Here is a 19,081-nt window from a genome sequence, read left to right as displayed (position 1 = left end):
GTAATTATTAAGTGTCTGAGGCAGATTTGAACTCAGGTACTCCTGATTCCAGGGCTGGTGCTCTATCCACTGAACCATGTAGGGGTGACATCATTTTAGTTGGTCTAGGCATGAGCCAAACTTCTTTTATATTTGCTTGCTTATATTTGAATCATCAAAATTTAGTAAATGCTTGATTGAGCTATCTCACATCTCATACTTAGCTATCTACCTATCCATCCATCCATCCATCCATCCATCCATCTAGCCATCTATCTGTCCATCTATCTTATAATTCCAAAGCTGCATTAATTCTGCTCACATATTACAAGCATGTTCTGTGAATATGATGGCAATATTTTACTGCCTGGTAAAATTTTGCTTAACTACTATTTCAACATTGTAAGGCCCTTCTCTCATCATGCTGTGTCCTTGTAGACTCAAATTAAAGAGCTGAGACAAGGTCTAAGGTTGAGAGTTTCCCCATGATTCAAGCTGAGATTTCTTGAGAAAAGAAACAATGAATGGTTAGAGTCAGAGGTTTCTAGAGTATGGAGGAATCAAGTCCAGAGTCAGAAGTTTCTAGAGTATGGAGGAATCAAGTCCAGGGAGATGGGGCAGATTTCAGACCAGAAGCATAATGTTTAATATCAGTACAGACATCAGTGAAGTTCAATGACAAATCAAGTTTAAGGACATATTGGGCATCTAGGCAGAAGAGTATGAATTCTGATACAACAACATTTGAAGCACTCACTTTCTTGTGGGTATGAGTTTATTGCCATGCTTGGGCAGGTGAGGCAGGTTTTACCCTTTTCCCCATTGGATAGCTCCTTACCTCTGTTGGAAGCTTTAGTCAAGGAAAATAGCCTTGGCGTTGGACCACACAGGTCTAAATCTTTATGATTCATTTTGTATGGTGCAAAGAACCAAGAAATGTGTAAACAAACACTTTAAAAATGGTTTTTGTCAATGATGAGTTGATTTGATTTTAAGGACTTGATGACCTCATAGACATGGATGTTTCCTCCATTGGTACATATGAAAAACTATCTACAACTTTTTATCCTGTGCAATTTTATATATAAACTGTCCAAGATAATATATAAATCCCATCATACTAGATAGCATACCCATCCTTTTCTTTTTGGTTCTTTAAATTCTATCTTTTTGTTTTCTGTTTCAGTGTATCCCAAACCCTATTAGGAGATGGGAAACTTTCCATATTATTAGTCCTCTGCAATTATTTTTGATTCATTGCATTAATCAGAATTCTAAAGTTTTCTTTGGGATTTGTAGGAATTTTAGAGTTATTCTCCTCTTCTGAATTTGTGTCTTAGACATCCCTAGCATCACAATAGCCCATCTTTTTTGTTTACTTGTTCTTCCATCAATCTGTTCTGGGCAACTCCATATTGTTAGCCTAGCTCAGAGCTCTAAAAACTGACTCTGTGATCCTGGCTCTTTTCAGAGAGCTTCAAACTGCTATGCTGGGGCTGGGAAAGGGTAGGGGAACTTGGTCTATAGTCTTCTCTAGGCCTCCTGCTCGGGGATCTGGAGGGTGTTAGCCTCCAGGAGACCATTTACTTCTGACCTTGAGAACAGCACTGGATCCAAAATCATCTCTGAGTGTTCCTGCACCACTGGACCCTGACATTGTATTATCACCTTTAGGAAACCCTGAACTGCTAACCTGGTTTGAGGATTGAGTCCAATTTCAGCTTTGAGTATTGCCATGCTTCTGGTTTAACTCTGGGAACTGAGTCTATGAACCTGGCCTATCCTTGATCCTTAGTTCTTACTCTAGTCACTTTACTGTTGGTCAAATTTATTATCTTGAGCTGGGAAGATGATCTGCTATAATTACTTTTTTGGTTTACAAATCTCTACTTGTTGCAGCATTTTCTGAGTGTTAATGGTATAATTATTGGAGAGCTAGGCTCTACTAGTTCCTCCTCCAGCAACAGAGTTGTTGTTTTAAATAAATTCCTGATATATTCTGTGCTTGTCAATTGCCTTTTTGTCTAAATAAGGAGATTATTAAATATTTTTGGTTAGTTTAGGACTTGAGTAATTCAGGTTTATAAAAATCTGTAATTTTTTTTCTCCTAGTGCTAATAAGTACCTCACCTATTTCCCCTTTCAGTGTCTTTTTTCCTGAAAATACACAATAGTAAGCCTCCAAATCCTCCTTCTTCATCTTCTAGAGATGTTCTGATGGTCAAAAAAATAGGCTTACAAAGCTTTTCTAAGTCTTTGCAGGAATACAAGTATCAGTGATTAATATGTTAAAAATTCTCAGGGAGACTGCTGGCAGATAGAGAGGAAGAATCTTTGGTCTGTGATGCTAATGGTAAATTCCTGTCCTGAGGCTTTCCTTCCTACCAAAGTCCTAAAGGAACAGGGTCTGGTAGGAGGTGGGTGGGAGTGTTATTGAAATTGAGAAGGAATTAGGCAAGGCAGTTTTTTGGCTTCCTGCTCCCTTTTGAGAGATACCCAAAGTTGAGAACTGTTAACTGTTCTTCATTCCTTAAGTCACCTGTTTAGAATTAAGAAAAAGACAAAGCAAAATCTAGTATTAACAATAACAAAAAAATAAATCCCCAAAGCTACCCAGATCATTATAGTAAAGCCAAAGAAGGGGCCCTAGGAGCTCAGGGCAGGGAGTCTGGAGTGGTTGTCTCTAGATGGGTGAATGATTTCAGCTACAGGTCACATACCATAGATCTTTCCCTAGGCTGGGAAGGTGACTTAAGCTATTTTTTCCAGAACCATCTTGACATAATCAATAAATCCACTAAACATGGCAGACAGCCTCCAGGATCACCCACCCCCAATCTCAGCTTGTTACACCAAGCTCCAAAAGGTCTGGGCTGGGAAAGCCAATAATGAATCAATTCAATAATCATTCAAGAAATATTTGTTAAGAATACCCTTCATGGGGAACATTGTGCTGGGTGCTTAGAAAGATAAAAAGTTAAAATAAAGCAATTTTCTTGTTCTCATGGAGTTTATTATCTTTTTTTTTTTGCAGGACTAGTGGGTTAAGTGACTTGCCCAAGGACATACAGCTAAGTAAGTATTAAGTGTCTACGGTCAAATTTGAACTCAGGTCCTCCTGACTCTAGGGTCAGCTATCCACTGTACCACCTAGCTGCCCCTGGAGCTTATAATATTATAAGACATTGATACCAATATAATTAGCTATAATATATAGTATCATATGGTGGAGGTTACAAAGGGATGTGCTATGGAAGGTTGGATACAGGGTGAGGGGCAATGTGAAGACAAGTTAGAATTAGAGCCAGAAGGGATTTTTAAGGATCATCTTGCCCAACACTTCTCCTTTTACATATGGTGAAAACGAGACTTGTCCTAGAGCAGTTAGCAGCAAAGCTGGAATTCCACTTCTCTCATTTGAGTTGAACCCCAGTACTCTTTCTATTGCACCATTTTGTCTTTATTACTGATCGAAGGAGGAAGGTGGGAATCTGGTAAGATTTTGTGATAGAGATGTCACTTGATTTGGGCTTTGGAAGATGAGTAAGAATTCATAATAGAACTTCAATAGATGAGAGAAGGTATGATACTTTAGATATAAGATCCTATGTAAACAGTCACATAGTTCAAAAACAGGGCATGTTTGAATGTAAATAACAGAAGAGTGCAGAGTGTGTTCAAGGAAAGCTAGTGCATCTTGGGTGAGGGTTTCAGGGCTACTTTCCACCTTTGATATCCATCTGAGCCACCTACCTCTCACCTGTGCCTCCTAGACATTGTAGCCGGCATAGTGGCCACACCCCAGCAAACCATATCGACAGGTTGAGGGTAACCAAGGAAGTCTCAAACCTGTCAAAAACTTGGGGGAAGTACTAGGGGCAGCCAAGCATGTGAAGTCTTCCACTGGTGAAATGGGCGATTGAGAACAATTTGTTCCAACGGCCAGGAAGGCATCAGAAGCAGGAGATGTAGAGAGTTTAGAGCTTGATTAAACATTGAAGAAGCCAATGTCATCAACTGCATCTAGAGCTATCATCAGTTGTCTTGACTCTATCTTGCCCTCATCAGAAGACATCACTCATACTATTTCTAATGCCAAATGTATGCTTGCCAAAAAAGACAATTTTATGGAGAACTCACATAGGGCAGTGCTCATAGAGGAGTCAAAAGAAGTGATACAGGACACTGTGAAGATCTCTCTTAAGATCTTTGGAATTGATTGTGCAGCCTAGGAGACATTGGCACAGGACTGTCCACCATGGTGTACTCTCATCAGAGAGTGTTGCGCTCTATGATTAAAGCAAAATGGAAACAACTCAAAGGAAATGTAAAATACATTTCCCCAGGTGAGATGCAAACACCCCAGGTGTTCATGTGGACATTTGTGCCCAACCTGTGGTAGAGTATCCCAAGCTCGTATTGGTCTGAATAGCCACAGTCAGACACACTGTAAACTTGTCTCTAACATAATGATGTCATTTTGGTCTTCTTCCATATTGAAGGTCAAGAAACAAACAGTAGTACCATTTGGCTGGAGCAGAAAGTGCATAGAGGATAGTAATAAAAAAAGAATTTTTGAAAGGTGGGCTGATGTCAGGATGTGGTGAACTAGGAAATCACTGAAGGCTTTTGAGCAAAAGATTGGCATAACCAGAAAGTGGAGGAATGGATAGAGTACTATACCTGGAATCAAGAAGACCTGAGTTCAAATCTCTCCTCATATACTTCCTAGCTGTATGGCTCTGGGTGATTTACTCCATATCTGTTTGCCTCAGTTTCCTCATCTGAAAATGGAAATAATAGTAACATCTTATCTCCCAGGGTTGTTGTTAAGATTAAAGTGCTTAGCACAGTAGTGAGTATGTTATAAATGATAACTTTTATTATTATTGTTGTTGTTACTTTAACATATGAAAGAAGAATTGGAGGAGGGAGATGACTATTCATTGGGTAAACCAATGAGTTTCCTACATGCTGGGTACTAGGCATATCAAGACTTATATGTGGCAATTTGTCCTTTATTCTTAAAGAAGGTCATGCTATCAAGGAAGTGGTATCATGGCAAGCACATGAACTGGATTTGAATAATGAGATGCTGTGCTAAATCACCAACCTCATTTTCTCTTCCAGAACCATCTGGTTCCAGTGGTGAGATATGAACCAGGATGACTGGAGATGACTCGGGGTACCAGGCAATCAGGATTAAGTGACTTGCCCAAGATCACAAAGCTAGTAAGTGTCAACTGTCTAAGGCTGGATTTGAACTTCGGTCCTCTAGATTCCAAGGTCAGTGCTCAATCCACTGCACCACCTAGACTTACATCTATCCCATAACATATAAAAATATATATACATATAACCTACATATATACACACATGTATATATGTAAATGTATGCAGACATAAACATATATATATATGTATACATATATATATATACACATATATATATATGTAAAACTACTCCATAGCTCAGAGGTCTCACAATCAATCAGGAGTCCCCATAAGCAACATAGAATATCCCAGGTCTGTTCTATCCTTCAGAGAGCTATCCAGGATCTCCATGGACAGGGATGCTACAAATATAAAGAAAAGAAGTGAGTAATTCACAGAGGAGGCATGGACAGCAAGGGGTATAAGGAAATTCTTATGGAGGAGGTGGCATCTGAATTAAGCTTTGATAAGATTCAAGAGCCTCAGGAAATCTGAGAGATCTTAGGAATTCTAAGAGGTAGCAGTGAGAAGGGTCCACTTTCTAGGCAGAGGTGGGAAATGTTGACATGACATGCAAGTGAATTGGATTTGAGTGCAGGGGGTGCTGTACTAGCTGTACCAGCTTCACTTTCTCCTCCAGAACCATACTGCCTAATTACTCTGAAAAGGTAGGTTGCAGCCAGATTTGAAGGAATTTAAATACCAGAGAATTTTATATTTGATTCCAGAGGTATTAGGAAGTCACTGGAGCTTTTTTGGGCAAGTGACTGATGCAGTCAGACCTGTGCTTTAGGTAAATCAGTTTGGCAATCAGGTGGCAGATGGATTGGAGAAAGGAGACATCCAAAGCACTTTAAACATGATGTATATGGATTTAGGTGAATATCATTCTCTAACTTTCAACTACATTATCCTTTCTTCCGTTTTTTTTTTTTAGTTTTTTTTTCCAAGGCAATGGGGTTAAGTGGCTTGCCCAAGGCTGCACAGCTAGGTAATTATTAAGTGTCTGAGGTCACATTTGAACTCAGGTCCTCCTGACTTCAGGGCCGGTGCTCTATCCACTGTGCCACCTAGCCACCCCTTACCCTTTCTTTCTATGATCTTCCAATTTATTATTGAAATGAGGATAGCAGGAGGGAAGGAAAGAGATACTCTTTGGGGTGGGTTTCTTTACATTTGTTCAAAGGACAAATGATCCTCTCAGTAAGCTCTCCTTTTCAGAACTCAACCCTAATTTACTCCGGTAGGCCTCTACAGAAGATGGGTGTTGTCGGTTCTGTAGCTAGGAAAATTTTGACCCTTGCCCTGTTCCCTTGGAGCTAAGTTGCCTTCCTCATCCCCTGCAGAGATCCCATCCTGCATGTATTTCCTTCTTAAGTGATTAGGAGATTGAAGCAAATACAGAAGGCTGGGCTCCGTAAGCTTGGGGAAAGCTATTCCCGACAAAGCCCCAGAGAAGCAGTAGATTGAGTCTGATGATAAATTGGAGTATTGTACCGCTATGTACAATGAGATTTGATCTAGACAAGATTAGGACAATCTGGACAAAATTTTCCCACTAAGCTTCACAATGGACTGGAAAGGAGTGGGTAGGAATCATGATCCCTGGCTTACAGTTCATTGGATATTAGGACTATAGAGCAGAAAGGGATCTTAGAGACTGACTCCTTCATTTTACAGATGAGCAAACAGAGTCTGAGGCTCAAAGAAGTTAAAAATGATTTGCCTAGTGAATGTCAAGGCTGGTGAGTGTCTCTGGCAAAAAGCTGAACTAAGGATCCCTTACTAGAAGTTATTAGATTCACTTTAGGTGCCTCAGGTGGCAGATCTGTAGTCTAAAGAAGAGGCAATTTATATAAAGTAACTTTCCTTTGAATACAAATATATAATATTTCAGGAGGGAATGGACCTTGAGTTTACTTAATAGTGAAGTATAGTAGACAGAATACTGAATCCAGAGTCAGGAAGACTGGAATTCAGGTCCATCTTCAAACACTTAGAAGTATGACCTTGGAAAAGTCAGTTAACCTCTGTCTGCTTTTTGTTTTCTTATCTGTAAAATGGGGTTAAAAATAGCACCTTCCTCCCTGGGTTATCATGATCAAATAAAATAAATGTAAATATTGCACATAGTAAACACTAATTTTTATTATTCATATTCATTTTTTTCTCAGAATATAATAAAAAAATCTTGCATTCAGATGGCCTCATATTTTTCCAAATACTTTCTATGTCTCATTTTAAATGAGGCTCACAACAATTCTCTACGGGATTGTAACCTTACCAGAACTGACCTAGAATTTTAGGTCTGGATTTTATAGAGAACTGATTAAATCCTAGACTACATGTTTTTGTTTTTGTTTTTTATTGGTCTCAGACCCCCATCAAGAGTTTACTTAAAAATCTTGGAATTTAACTATTCATCTAGGCTTCTATAGAAAAGTTCCCAATGCACACACAAGGGCTAAGGAGCTAGCTAACTATATGCATACATATTACAAAAATATATATAGTTATAGTTATACACTCATATACGTAAACATAATGAAACTAATCTCTCTTCTCCATGATAGTCCTTTAATCATCAGTAGTCACTTGGAGACAAGCCAATTAGTAGTTTATCCAGGATAAACCAATCTGAGACACCTTAGATAAATGAGATAACTTAGATAATGTGCTTTTCAAACCTTCAAGCAGCGTATACATAAAAGATATTATCATCATCATTATTATCCCTATCATATTCAACATTGTCATTAGTATTAAATTATTATATGAGCCTAGTAGGGAAGTATGGGGTGCAAAGGGCATTTTAACATTAAATGATGTGCAAAAAGAATGATTACTGATTGATAGAGTAAAGAGCTCAGGCCATTTTTAAAAAACAGTATTTTATTTTTTCCAGTTCCACGTAAAGACAATTTTTAACATTGATTTTAAAAAAATTGAGTTCCAAATTTTCTTCTTCCTTTCCTCCTCTCCTCCTTTCTAAGACAGTAAGTAGGCAACTTGTTATAGGTTATATATGTACAATCATGTAAAACTTATTTACATATTAGTCATGTTGTGAAAGAATCAAAAGAAAAAAAGGAAAAACTGAACAGAAAAGAGAATGCTTTGATCTGCAGCCAGACTTCTTCAGTTCTTTCTCTGGATGTGGGTGGCAGTTTCCATCATGAGCCCTTTGGCATTGCCTTGGATCATTGTATTGCTGAGAAGAGCTAAGTTGTTCATAGTTGATCATGTTGCAAAGTTGTTATTACTGTGCACAGTGTTCTTGCTTAGGCACATTTAAAGAACTAAAGAAGAGGATTTAGTACCTTACTTAAAAGAACTTCAGTGAACAGGAAGACCCAAGGACAAGATTGGTCTTCACTAGAACATTGGACTGTTTTTGTTGGATACCAAACTGACCCAGGGAAAGACTTGGTTCTAAGTTTCCCCAAGGACTAAGAAAACTTTTACTAACCTATGATTTTTCATTTCCCCAACTGTCTAGTTAACTGTACCTCTCTAGGAACTTAAATACTTTCCTTACACAGAAACAAATACACAAACATTCATCACATACTCCATGAATTCTCTGATACAGGTCAACACTGTCTATATCCATATTTCTCCTATGGGAAAAGTTTGTCTTTTTTCTATCTCACTTAAATTTCTTAATGAAACATCTTGTCTATAAAACACATTACAGAGGATGAAGGATAAAGGAAAAATGTACATTTTATTTATGTTTTATCATAAAGAAAGAATGAAGAAGAGCATCCAAAGGGGAAAAGGAAAATAAAAAGATAATATTCTATCTGATAATAGAGAGAATTATATCAGGGAATTGGAATGAACCACAAAAAATTTTCTTTATGAATTTGCCATATGTCCCAATTTCCTTTGGTCTCTGCACCTGCCCCCACCCAGGAGTCCCTTTCATAGAAATGCTGTCTAGCCTGAAGTCACCAGTTGAAGATAGCTCAAGTGTCCTGGCACCCTGATGATGTCACAAGGGAGGGGGCACTCTTCCAGTCTGGGGCTGCAGTCTGCCTGTTCTGCCCAGCCCCACCCTCCATTCTCTCCATCCCCCTCCATGACCTCACAGGCTAACTACCATGTCCAAGAACAGAGGAGGGAACATCTCCCAGGCAACAGCAGCTGCAAGCCTCTGTGAGAAATAAGCTTAGTTTGTTCATGGTGATGGAATTAAATTGGTGGGGTGGGGGTGTAAAAGGGGAATAAGGCAGGCAGTGGGAGGGAGAGAGAAAAAGAAAAAAAGAAAGACAAAAATTTGACCATATTGGCTAATAAAAAGAATTGGTTTTTATTGGATAGAGCGGGGAAACTGCAACTCCCAGGGCTGACTGGTTCTCCTTTTCCCTTCCCCTAGGCTTTTTTTTTTAATAGTTGTTCTCTCTGAAGTCCCTTGGAAATCTTCCAGTTCCCAATGAAGTTTCAGTTCTTATTAGAAATCCCTTTCCTGGCTCCTTTGCCTACTTTCCCTTCTACTCTCTCCATCCTCATTAAGTTTAACTTTCCAAAGAAAGTGGAAGGGACAGAGGGAAGGTGAACCTTCTTTTCTAGCCCTGCTCTATAAGTCTGGGTCCAACAGAAGCACATAAGACAATTTGAATAGTAATACTTTTAAAATCCTTTTTGCACACTAAACGAATGAGAATGGCAATGTCAAGAAATAAACAACCAAACTCTGGTTTAGGATTTGAAGCCCTTTGCCTTCATATAATAAGCTCCAATTCAGGTTTCCTGAGAAGTTATAAGGCACTCCTACATGCAGTAAATCTTTGAGGTAAAGTAAATTTGTCATTCACTGTCTTCATATTCTCCCTATTCCACCATGCTTTGAGTTTAAGTCTGTTTTGGTAAAAAATGTTTTTTTTTTATGTAACATTTTAAACTCAAGATAGCTCATAGACAAAAAAAGTTCTCCAGGCTTTCATTCATCTCTACAAAAAGTTTATATGGAACAGTCATTCAATCAAATGTTCTTTCCCTTGTTCCCAACATGTTCTCTCCCTTGAAATGTTATCTAGGTTTTTCCAAGAAGACCTCTGGACTGCATGTTGTCTTGGCAGGTTCTCAGAAAGCTCTGTCAGTGATTAGATGGCAGGATAAAACCTTCAGAGTCCTTTCAAAAAGCAGGGGGAAATGAATAGGGTGGGGAAGTCATGCAAACTTATGTTTTCTTTCCCTGTGGCTTGTGGTCTTTTCCTCTGCCTCCTAGGAAACCATCAAGATTCCTTGGTCCTTGCTTCCAAAATCCCCATGACCCCAGAGTCCCTTCTGCCACAATTTTCTTCTTCATCCTCAATATATTCTCTAAAGTCTCCTTCCAATTTAGGCTTGACCCAGACTAGAGTGACTTTGTATCTATCAGTCTCCCTATCTTCTACAACATTCTTGGTTTTTGCATCTTATTCTGGGTTGAAGTCCACAAAACCAAAGCCTTAGGATAATCCCATTTTTCCTTTCTGTGACTTCCCTTGCAACAACAGATCAATAGAACAGATCTTTTAATGTGTTTTCAAACAGAATTATGTATGGCTGACTCCATACTTTAATTGTTTTTCCTTGCTTTAGGCTCAAGATTGATTGATTGCTTTGTCCATGATTTACATTTTTGTTAAAAAGAATCCAAAGGTTCTTTTGCATCTAAAACAGAAAAAAATTTAGTGAATATAGAATCTTTAGGATCTGTAGTGGGTGCTTTGGAGGATGCTAATAGCTGTGCCTTCTCAAACATTTTCTGTGGACTTCAGTAACATTATGGGTCATTCAACACAGATATCTTTGAATCTCTTGAATTTTTCTCGACCTTGATTTTTCTATCTTCTAATCCAGTATACTAGCCCAACCACTACTCTCTTCCTTCTTTCTTTTTTACTTTGTTTTATGACATTTAAAAAAATCTCATTTAATATTTTATTTTCCTCAATTTCATGTAAAAACAATTTTATTTTTTCAAATTTTGCTTTCCAAATTTTTTTTCCTTTACCAAAGAGAAGGTAAACAATTGACATAGGTTATATATGTGTAGTTACACAAAACACATTTCTATGTAAGTCATTTTGTGAAAGAAAACACAAACAAAAACAACTCAAGAAAAATGAAGAAAAAGTATCTTTAATCTACATGAAAACTTTATCAGTTTTTTTTTTTTTTTTTGTTTTTGCAAGGCAAATGGGGTTAAATGGCTTGCCCAAGGCCACACAGCTAGGTAATTATTAAGCGTCTGAGACCAGATTTGAACCCAGGTACTCCTGACTCCAAGGCCGGTGCTTTATCTACTATGCCACCTAGCTGCCCCTATCAGTTCTTTTTATGGAGTGAATAGCACCTTTCATCACAAGTCCTTCAGAATTGTCTCAGATCATTGTATTTCTGAAAATAGTTAAATTATTCTAGTAATCATCCTATGATATTATGTACAATGCTCTACTGGTTCTGCTTGATTCACTTTGTACCAGTTCATGTAAGTCTTCCCAAGTTTTTCTGAGAGCATCCTTTTCATCATTTCTTAAAACACAGTAATATTCCATCACAATCATATACAATAATTTGTTCAGCCATATCCCAATTGATGGACATCTCCTCAATTTCCCATTTCTTTGCCATCTCTAAAAGAGCTGTTATAATGATTTTTGTACATAGAGGTCCCTTACCATTTTGTTTCTTATCTCTGTGGGATACAGATCTAGTAGTAATATTGCTTTGTCAAAGGGTATGCATGGTCTTATAACTATGCCCTCTAGAATGGTTGAATTGGTATACAACTTTGTTAATGGTACATTAGTGTTTTAATTTTCCCACATCCGCTCCAACACTTGCCATTTTCCTTTTCTATTAGCCAATCTGAAAGATAATTTTTGAGGCACTATCTTAGAATACTTCTCTCATTGATAATGATTTAAAGAATTTTTATATGACTCTAGATTGCTTTGATTATTTTGCCTGAAAACTGCCTGTTCATATATTTTGACCATTTATTAATTGAAGAATGATTCTTAAGTCTTTAAATGGACTCAGTTCTTTATATATTTGAAAAATGAAGTCTTTATCAGAGAAATACTATAAAATTTTTTTCATATTAATGACCACCAACCATGTATTTCCCCCCTCCTATTTCTCCCTTATTTATCCTACTCTCTCTTCTTTTACCCTCCATTCTCAAAAGTGCTTTGCTTTTGACTTTTACCTTCCCCAAACTACTCTCCCTTCTATGAGCTCTGCCTCACTTTTCTTTACCCCATTTCCCTCTCTACTGCAAAATCTCTTTCAGGTCTCTTTTATGGAAGATAATTTATCCTATTTTACCTCTACTTTTCCCCCTTCTCCCAGTGTATTCTTTCTTCTTATTTTTTTTTAAGATAAGCATACCATTACATTTAACTTCTATCGCTTACACTTTCTATGTATATGCCTTCTAACTCTCCTAATCATGAGAAAGTTTTTTTGGAGTGATAAAATTAATTTTCCCTTGTAAGAATATAAAGAGTTTAACCTTATTGAATCCCTCTCTTTTCTGTTTGCCATTTTGTGCTTCCTTTGCATCTTAGTATTTGAAATTGAATTCAGCTTTTCATCAAGAATGCTTCAAAGTCCTTTATTTCATTGAATATACATTTTTTTATCCTGAAGGATTATGCTCATTTTTACTGGGTAGGTGATTCTTGGTTGTGATCCTAGCTCTTTTGCCTTCCAGAATATCATATTCTAAGCCCTCAGATCCTTTAATATAGAAGCTGCTAATTCTTGTGTTATCATAACTGTGGCTCCATGATATTTGAATTGTTTCTTTTTGACTACTTGCAATACTTTCCTTTTGATCTGGGAGGTCTGGAATCCCATCAGCTATAGTATTCTTGGGAAGTGATTGGTGGATTCTTTTGACTTCAGTTTTACCCTCTGGTTTTAGAATTTCAGGTCAGTTTTCCTTGGTAATTTCTTGAAAGATGATGTCTAGGCTTTTTTTTTTAAACATGACTTTCAGGTAGTCCAATTATTCAATTATCTCTCATGGATCTGTTTTCCAGGTCAGTTGTTTTTATAGTTTTTGTCTATTCTTTCATTCTTTTGATTTTTTTGTAGTGTTTCATGATGTCTTATAAAATCATTAGCTTCTACTTGCCCAAAGTCCTTTCTCCCTTAGGTGATAAAGAAGTGACATATACAATCCCCTGAACTAAACAAGTATTAAGAAAGATCTCAATACATTTTTTTTAGGTTTTTTGCAAGGCAAATGGAGTTAAGTGGCTTGCCCAAGGCCACACAGCTAGGTAATTATTAAGTGTCTGAGACTAGATTTGAACTCAGGTACTCCTGACTCCAAGGCCAGTGCTTTAATCCACTACGCCACCTAGCCGCCCCTGATCTCAATACCTTTTAAAGAAAAGTTAACCTAATTGAAATGGGAAGAAAGGACACTGTTTCTACAACTGGCGTGACAATTTTTTTTCTTTCCTGGAATAGTTGCAGCCTTCTTACTTTTCTTCAGAAGTTCTACAACTCTTCTCCATTACTGTCTTCAACTTCTGAAATCACCCTATCCTCATTGTCTTCCATCCCTCTTGGGAGGAAGTCATTATCTTTGGCTCACCTTGATTTTTAGAACTTTCCCCTAGCTTCAGTGTAATTGTAATGTTGCTGATAGCATTGATCTATCAAGTAGAGAACCAAGTAACATCATGGAGATTAGACCACTAGTGGCACTCATCTCTGAACACACTTTGGTTGCTGGAGTCTTCCCAACATATTTTAACAGCCTCAATATGGAGTGTAAGGATCAAGAGAATAAGTGAATCTCTCTGAAGGATAGACCACTCTATTGTTGAGAGGGGTTGGTATGAGAAGGGAATGAAAATTTTTGTGTCAAATTATGAGTTGTTTTACAGTAGGGGCCTCTGTTCCATAGAAGAGAATTCATACCTTCTAGAACATTAGCCCAAGTTGACACCTGGGGTCAGGATTATTAGTTGAGAAAATAGATATATAAAGCTTTAAAAAGGCAAAATAAAATATAGCCCTCCTAACCAAATGTTGCAGTAAAAGGAACAAGAGGTTGGACTGGGACTTTCCTCTATTCCTGGAAGTGTTATCCCAACTATTGATTTCCCCTTTTCCACTCCCACCTCTCCCCATCCACTACTCCAACTATCACCTCCCCCCAAACATGACATCATTTCCATATCTGATTTCAACTGGAGGCCAGTTCCAGGACAGAATAGAGCCTGAATTTTTTCATGGAAACAGGAATCAGTAGCAGTCAAAATATAGTTATTGGTCTATAAGGTTACCTTTTCTTACTTCTTGCCTCTCAAAGATCACTGTGATGTTTGAGATCCTATATATGAATGGAGAGAATTATAATCAGGGGTTTCTTGGAGTCATTTGAACCATGATGTTCATGAAGAAATTTATGAGGATGAATTGCTGAATTTTTAATGTGAGCATTTATATCTTTTTTTTGGCAAATGTGCCAATTAAGGTTTGATTTTTTTACTTGTTGAATGTCTAGACTCAAGAAGGTGATGAAGGAAATATGAATAAAGTAGATTAAAATTAAAATATATTATGAATATACACTCATAGATTTTGAGGAAGCTAACTGTTAAATGTTTACCAACTCACCACTAGTTATAATAATCAATATCAGGTACAATAATTACTATTATTAATTATTCAGTTCAACATGAAGTTCCATTGTGTGATAGATGATATGTCAAATTCTGTAGCTTTGTGGGTAGGGGAATGAGGAGAGGAATTGAGGTTTGTCTTAAGGAGAGGAAAGAGAAAGGGGAAGGGAATATGAATTTTAAAAGTTTTATTATAAGCCAGACACTGTGCTATATACTTTATAAGTATTCCTATTTGATCCTCATAAAACCTTGGGAGGCAGATATGTTTTTATCCCCATTTTACAGTTGAGGAAACTGAGGAAGAGAGTGGTTAAGGGATTTGTCCCTATTAACATAGCTAGTAAGCATCTGAAACTTCCTGATCCCAGACCAAGCATTCTATCTACTGCCCCACCTGGCTTTGAAGGAAAAACTTCAGTTAGAGCTGTTCAATCTACTAGGTAATAAGTTACCTCTATGCCTAGAGTGAAGGCTGAATGAATGACCAGTTGTTAAGAATACAGTTGAGGAGCGTTAGACTACATGACTTCTGATATCTTTTCTAGGGTGGGAGATTCTGTGATCTTGATTTTGTAATCCTTGCCCTGTTGGTTCATGCTCTGGATTCCCCAAGGACATCCTTCTCTGTAAAAGAGTACTAGAGAACATTGTAATCAGACTTTCTGACTTCACATCTAAGGTCAAGTGCTTACTATCTGTGTGCCCTTGAGCAAAGACAATCTTATTGAGCTTATCTGTACAAAGACTTGGAAAGTTCCTTCTATTTCTCATATTCTATGATTCTCTGATATATAGCCCAGGGCATTAGCAAACTGCTTGCCAATTGCCAAATTCGACTTAAGATTCTTAGACTGAGGACAGTTCAAAAACATGTAGCCCCAGAATTATCCCAGGGACAGGAGTTTGCTGAACTCTAAACCACCTCAGTCCCCCCTCCCCAAGTAAACAATTTATTAGCCCTGAGGTCCAGCCACCTGAAGAACATGGCTAAGAAGAAGGGTGAAAGTGAGAAGAAGGGGCGGCTAGGTGGCTCAGTGGATAAAGCACTGGCCCTGGAGTCAGGAGTCCCTGGGTTCAAATCCGGTCTCAGACGCTTAATAATTACCTAGCCGTGTGGCCTTGGGCAAACCACTTAACCCCATTGCCTTGCAAAAAAAAAAATAAATAAATAAAAAAAAAGAAAGTGAGAAGAAAAGAAAAAATGAAAAAAAAGGTGAAATGACCCATGCTGGGTTATATAGATGTTATCAATAGAATATAGATATGAACCCAGGACCTGTGACTCCACGTCTAGTATTCTTTTCTTTAGGGGTGTTCTCTTATACTAGCTATATGGTATCTTGAGTAAAGTGATTGCCTCAAAGTCAGGAGGACCTGTGTTCAAATCTGACCTCCTATACATATTAGCTGTGTGACCTTGGGGAAGTCATTTAACCCATTCAGGGCCATCTGCAGTTCGATTCACATCTGGCCACTGGATCCAGATGGTTCTGGAGGAGAAAATAAAACTAATGACTTAACACCAGCACCCCATCACTCAATTTCAATTCACATGCATGTCATAACATCACCTCTCTGATATGATTTTCTTCTAAAAAGGAAGGACAAACATAAGCATCATCATCATATTCTTTATGAACTATGAGGCTGGGTATGGGGTAATTTCTACCAAATACATTCAAATTTCAGATCCATCTTTCAAATCTTGTGTTGGAGGAGTATACAGTCAGAGGCTAAGGGAAATCAAGAGGTGAAGTAACTCACTGAATTTAAAGACAGTAGACTCTCATCGATGATCTCTGTTTCCTTGCATATGTACATTAGCCTCTCTGAGTCTGTTTATTTATAGGTAAAATGGGAATAATTATAATAAAACCTGCCCTCTCCACCAAACATGGTTGTTGTGAATATTGAAAGAGAAATAACCTATGTGGAAATATGGTGGACAATCATGCATAATGGAAATGTATGGTGTTATAATGATTAGGAATAGGGCATAAGGACTAGTTCTGTTGATTTATTGGTATAGGGACCTGATAAGTGGAAGCTCTTTCTACCCATGCAGATCAGCACTTTCTCTTCAACTTAAAGTCTTAGAGAGTTGTCAAAAGCAATGAGAAGTTGAATGACTTGTCCAGGGTCATACAGTCCATATATGTCAGAGATGTAACTTAAACCTGGTTCTTCCTGGTTCTGAGACTGACACTCTATCCACTTTTGCCAGGTTGCCTCTCTAATCTTATTTAAATACCTATTTTCATATATCACCATGTCTAGACTATCAAAGTTCAATACCTAACATTTACTTTATTGGATTACTCAACTAATACAGACTTTTTGACTGCCCCTTATGAGATCTGAATTTAAATGCCTAAGACATTGATGAAATGCCATCATTTCCCCAAACTAAATCAAATAAACACTGTATCAATATTAAATAGGAGCAACTAAATTGTCACTCCTTTGAAATTTTAGAGATAAGGGTTGTTCTTCATTCATTATGCTAGAATCATTAATTATGGTAGAACCTTTAAACAAATATTTTTCAAAAAAAAGAGGGAAAAGAGCTATTTGTACAAAAGATTTATAGCAATTCTTTTTGTGGTAGCTAAGAATTGGAAATTGAAGGGATGTCTATCATTTGGGGAATTACTAAGCAAAATGTGATTGTAATGGAATATTATTTTATTATAAGAAATTACAAACAGAATGATTTCAGAAAAACCTGAAAGATTTATGAATTGATGTAAAGTTAAGTGAGCAGAATCAGGAGAATATTATGCATATACTGTAAAATTAATGTTGGATGATGAAAAACTGTGAATGACTTAGTAATTCTCAGTAATACAATGATTGAATACAATTCCAAAAGAATCATGATGAAACTAAAAAAAAAAAAAAGAAAGAGGGCGGCTAGGTGGCACAATGGATAGAGCACCAGCCCTGGAGTCAGGAGTACCTGAGTTCAAATCTGACCTCAGACACTTAATAATTAAGTAGCTGTGTGGCCTTGGGCAAGCCACTTAACCCCATTGCCTTACAAAAACTTAAAAAAAAAAAGAATCATGATGAAGCATACTAGCACCTCCAGAGAAAAACCTAAAATTGTTTTAATACAGACTGAAGCTTGCCATTTTCACTTTCTTTCTTTCATTTTCTTTGAGTTGTACAAAATGACATTTTTTTGGTACAAAATGACTAACATGGAAATATTTTACATGATTGCACATGAATTACATGAGATTGTTACTGCCTCATGGGAGGGAGGAAATAGAGAATTTAGAATTCAAAACTGGGGGAGGGTGAGTTTTATATATATATATGAATGTGAAAGGATATTTTATTATTTCCCTCCCATCATCTTTTGGTCACATGGCATTGTAGATAGAGAGCTCGTTTTAGAATCAGAATGTTCAGGTCCCACTTCTGATACATACTCACTGTGCAACTCTGGGGTCATCCTCTCAGTGTTTTTCAGCTTAGTGATGTCAAATTCAAATTGAAATAGAGACCACCCATCCATCCATAACAATTCCTGCTAGTTACATATTGACTTAGTTTTACAATGTAATATTATCTATGTTTGATTGTATTTTCATGTATTTTACTAAGCATTTCCAAATTAGATCTCTGATTCAGGCCAAACTGGAGATGGATTTTTATGGGTTGACTCTGGTGTGTTTGCTTCTCTTCTCTTGATAACTTTCTTAAGGCTATAAATGAATAGTAGGGGCAGTGGTGACCTATATTGATAGAGGGAGTTTCCTCATGTGGGAATTCCCTATATTAATGGAATCACAGGTCTATCCCACATGCCTAGCCTTTTGATAATAGAATACAGTTGTGAGGCAATAGCCTGTCTGTGGAGATTAGGTTCTGTAAAAACTCTGTAAGTCACTGAAGTAGATTCAGCAGAAAAGAGGAAATGCTTTCTGTAGCTATCTGAGCCATTTCGAAAAAAGGTTGCATCAAACATTTTGATAAAGAAGCAACCCTGAGTCAGTTGGTATATATAGAAGAGATCTGCTTAGAGATTTATCTTTCTTATGAGTCTCCCCACATTACTGCTATTGGCAGCCCAACACTATGGTAGAAACTTTATTATAATTTAAATGTTTTGGGGCAGAATCTTTTCAGAGTGAAGAAATGGCATGGTTCTAGGCAGGAAAATGTTCAAGAAATGCTACCCAATATAAATAAAATAATCCAAGGGTCTTAAAAGAATGAGATGTGTTCAGCTGTGT

General features: G+C 37.3%; 1 long non-coding RNA gene across 3 annotated transcripts in view; it reads left to right on the top strand.

Annotated features, from left to right (window-relative positions):
• LOC141512865 (uncharacterized) overlaps positions 1 to 19,081 on the top strand; it is a 97,596-nt gene that overhangs the window by 67,349 nt on the left and 11,166 nt on the right. For all 3 annotated transcript variants that reach the window (XR_012475622.1, XR_012475623.1, XR_012475624.1), the window contains 2 exons: positions 3,014 to 3,054; positions 5,110 to 5,211. This is a non-coding gene — a long non-coding RNA (uncharacterized LOC141512865). The remainder of the gene's footprint in view (positions 1 to 3,013; positions 3,055 to 5,109; positions 5,212 to 19,081) is intronic.

Source organism: Macrotis lagotis, chromosome 2 (assembly GCF_037893015.1).
Source record: "Macrotis lagotis isolate mMagLag1 chromosome 2, bilby.v1.9.chrom.fasta, whole genome shotgun sequence".
Classification (NCBI taxonomy): domain Eukaryota; kingdom Metazoa; phylum Chordata; class Mammalia; order Peramelemorphia; family Peramelidae; genus Macrotis; species Macrotis lagotis.
The sequence above is the reverse complement of the archived record's forward strand: the minus strand, read 5'-3'. Positions and strand labels throughout refer to the sequence as shown.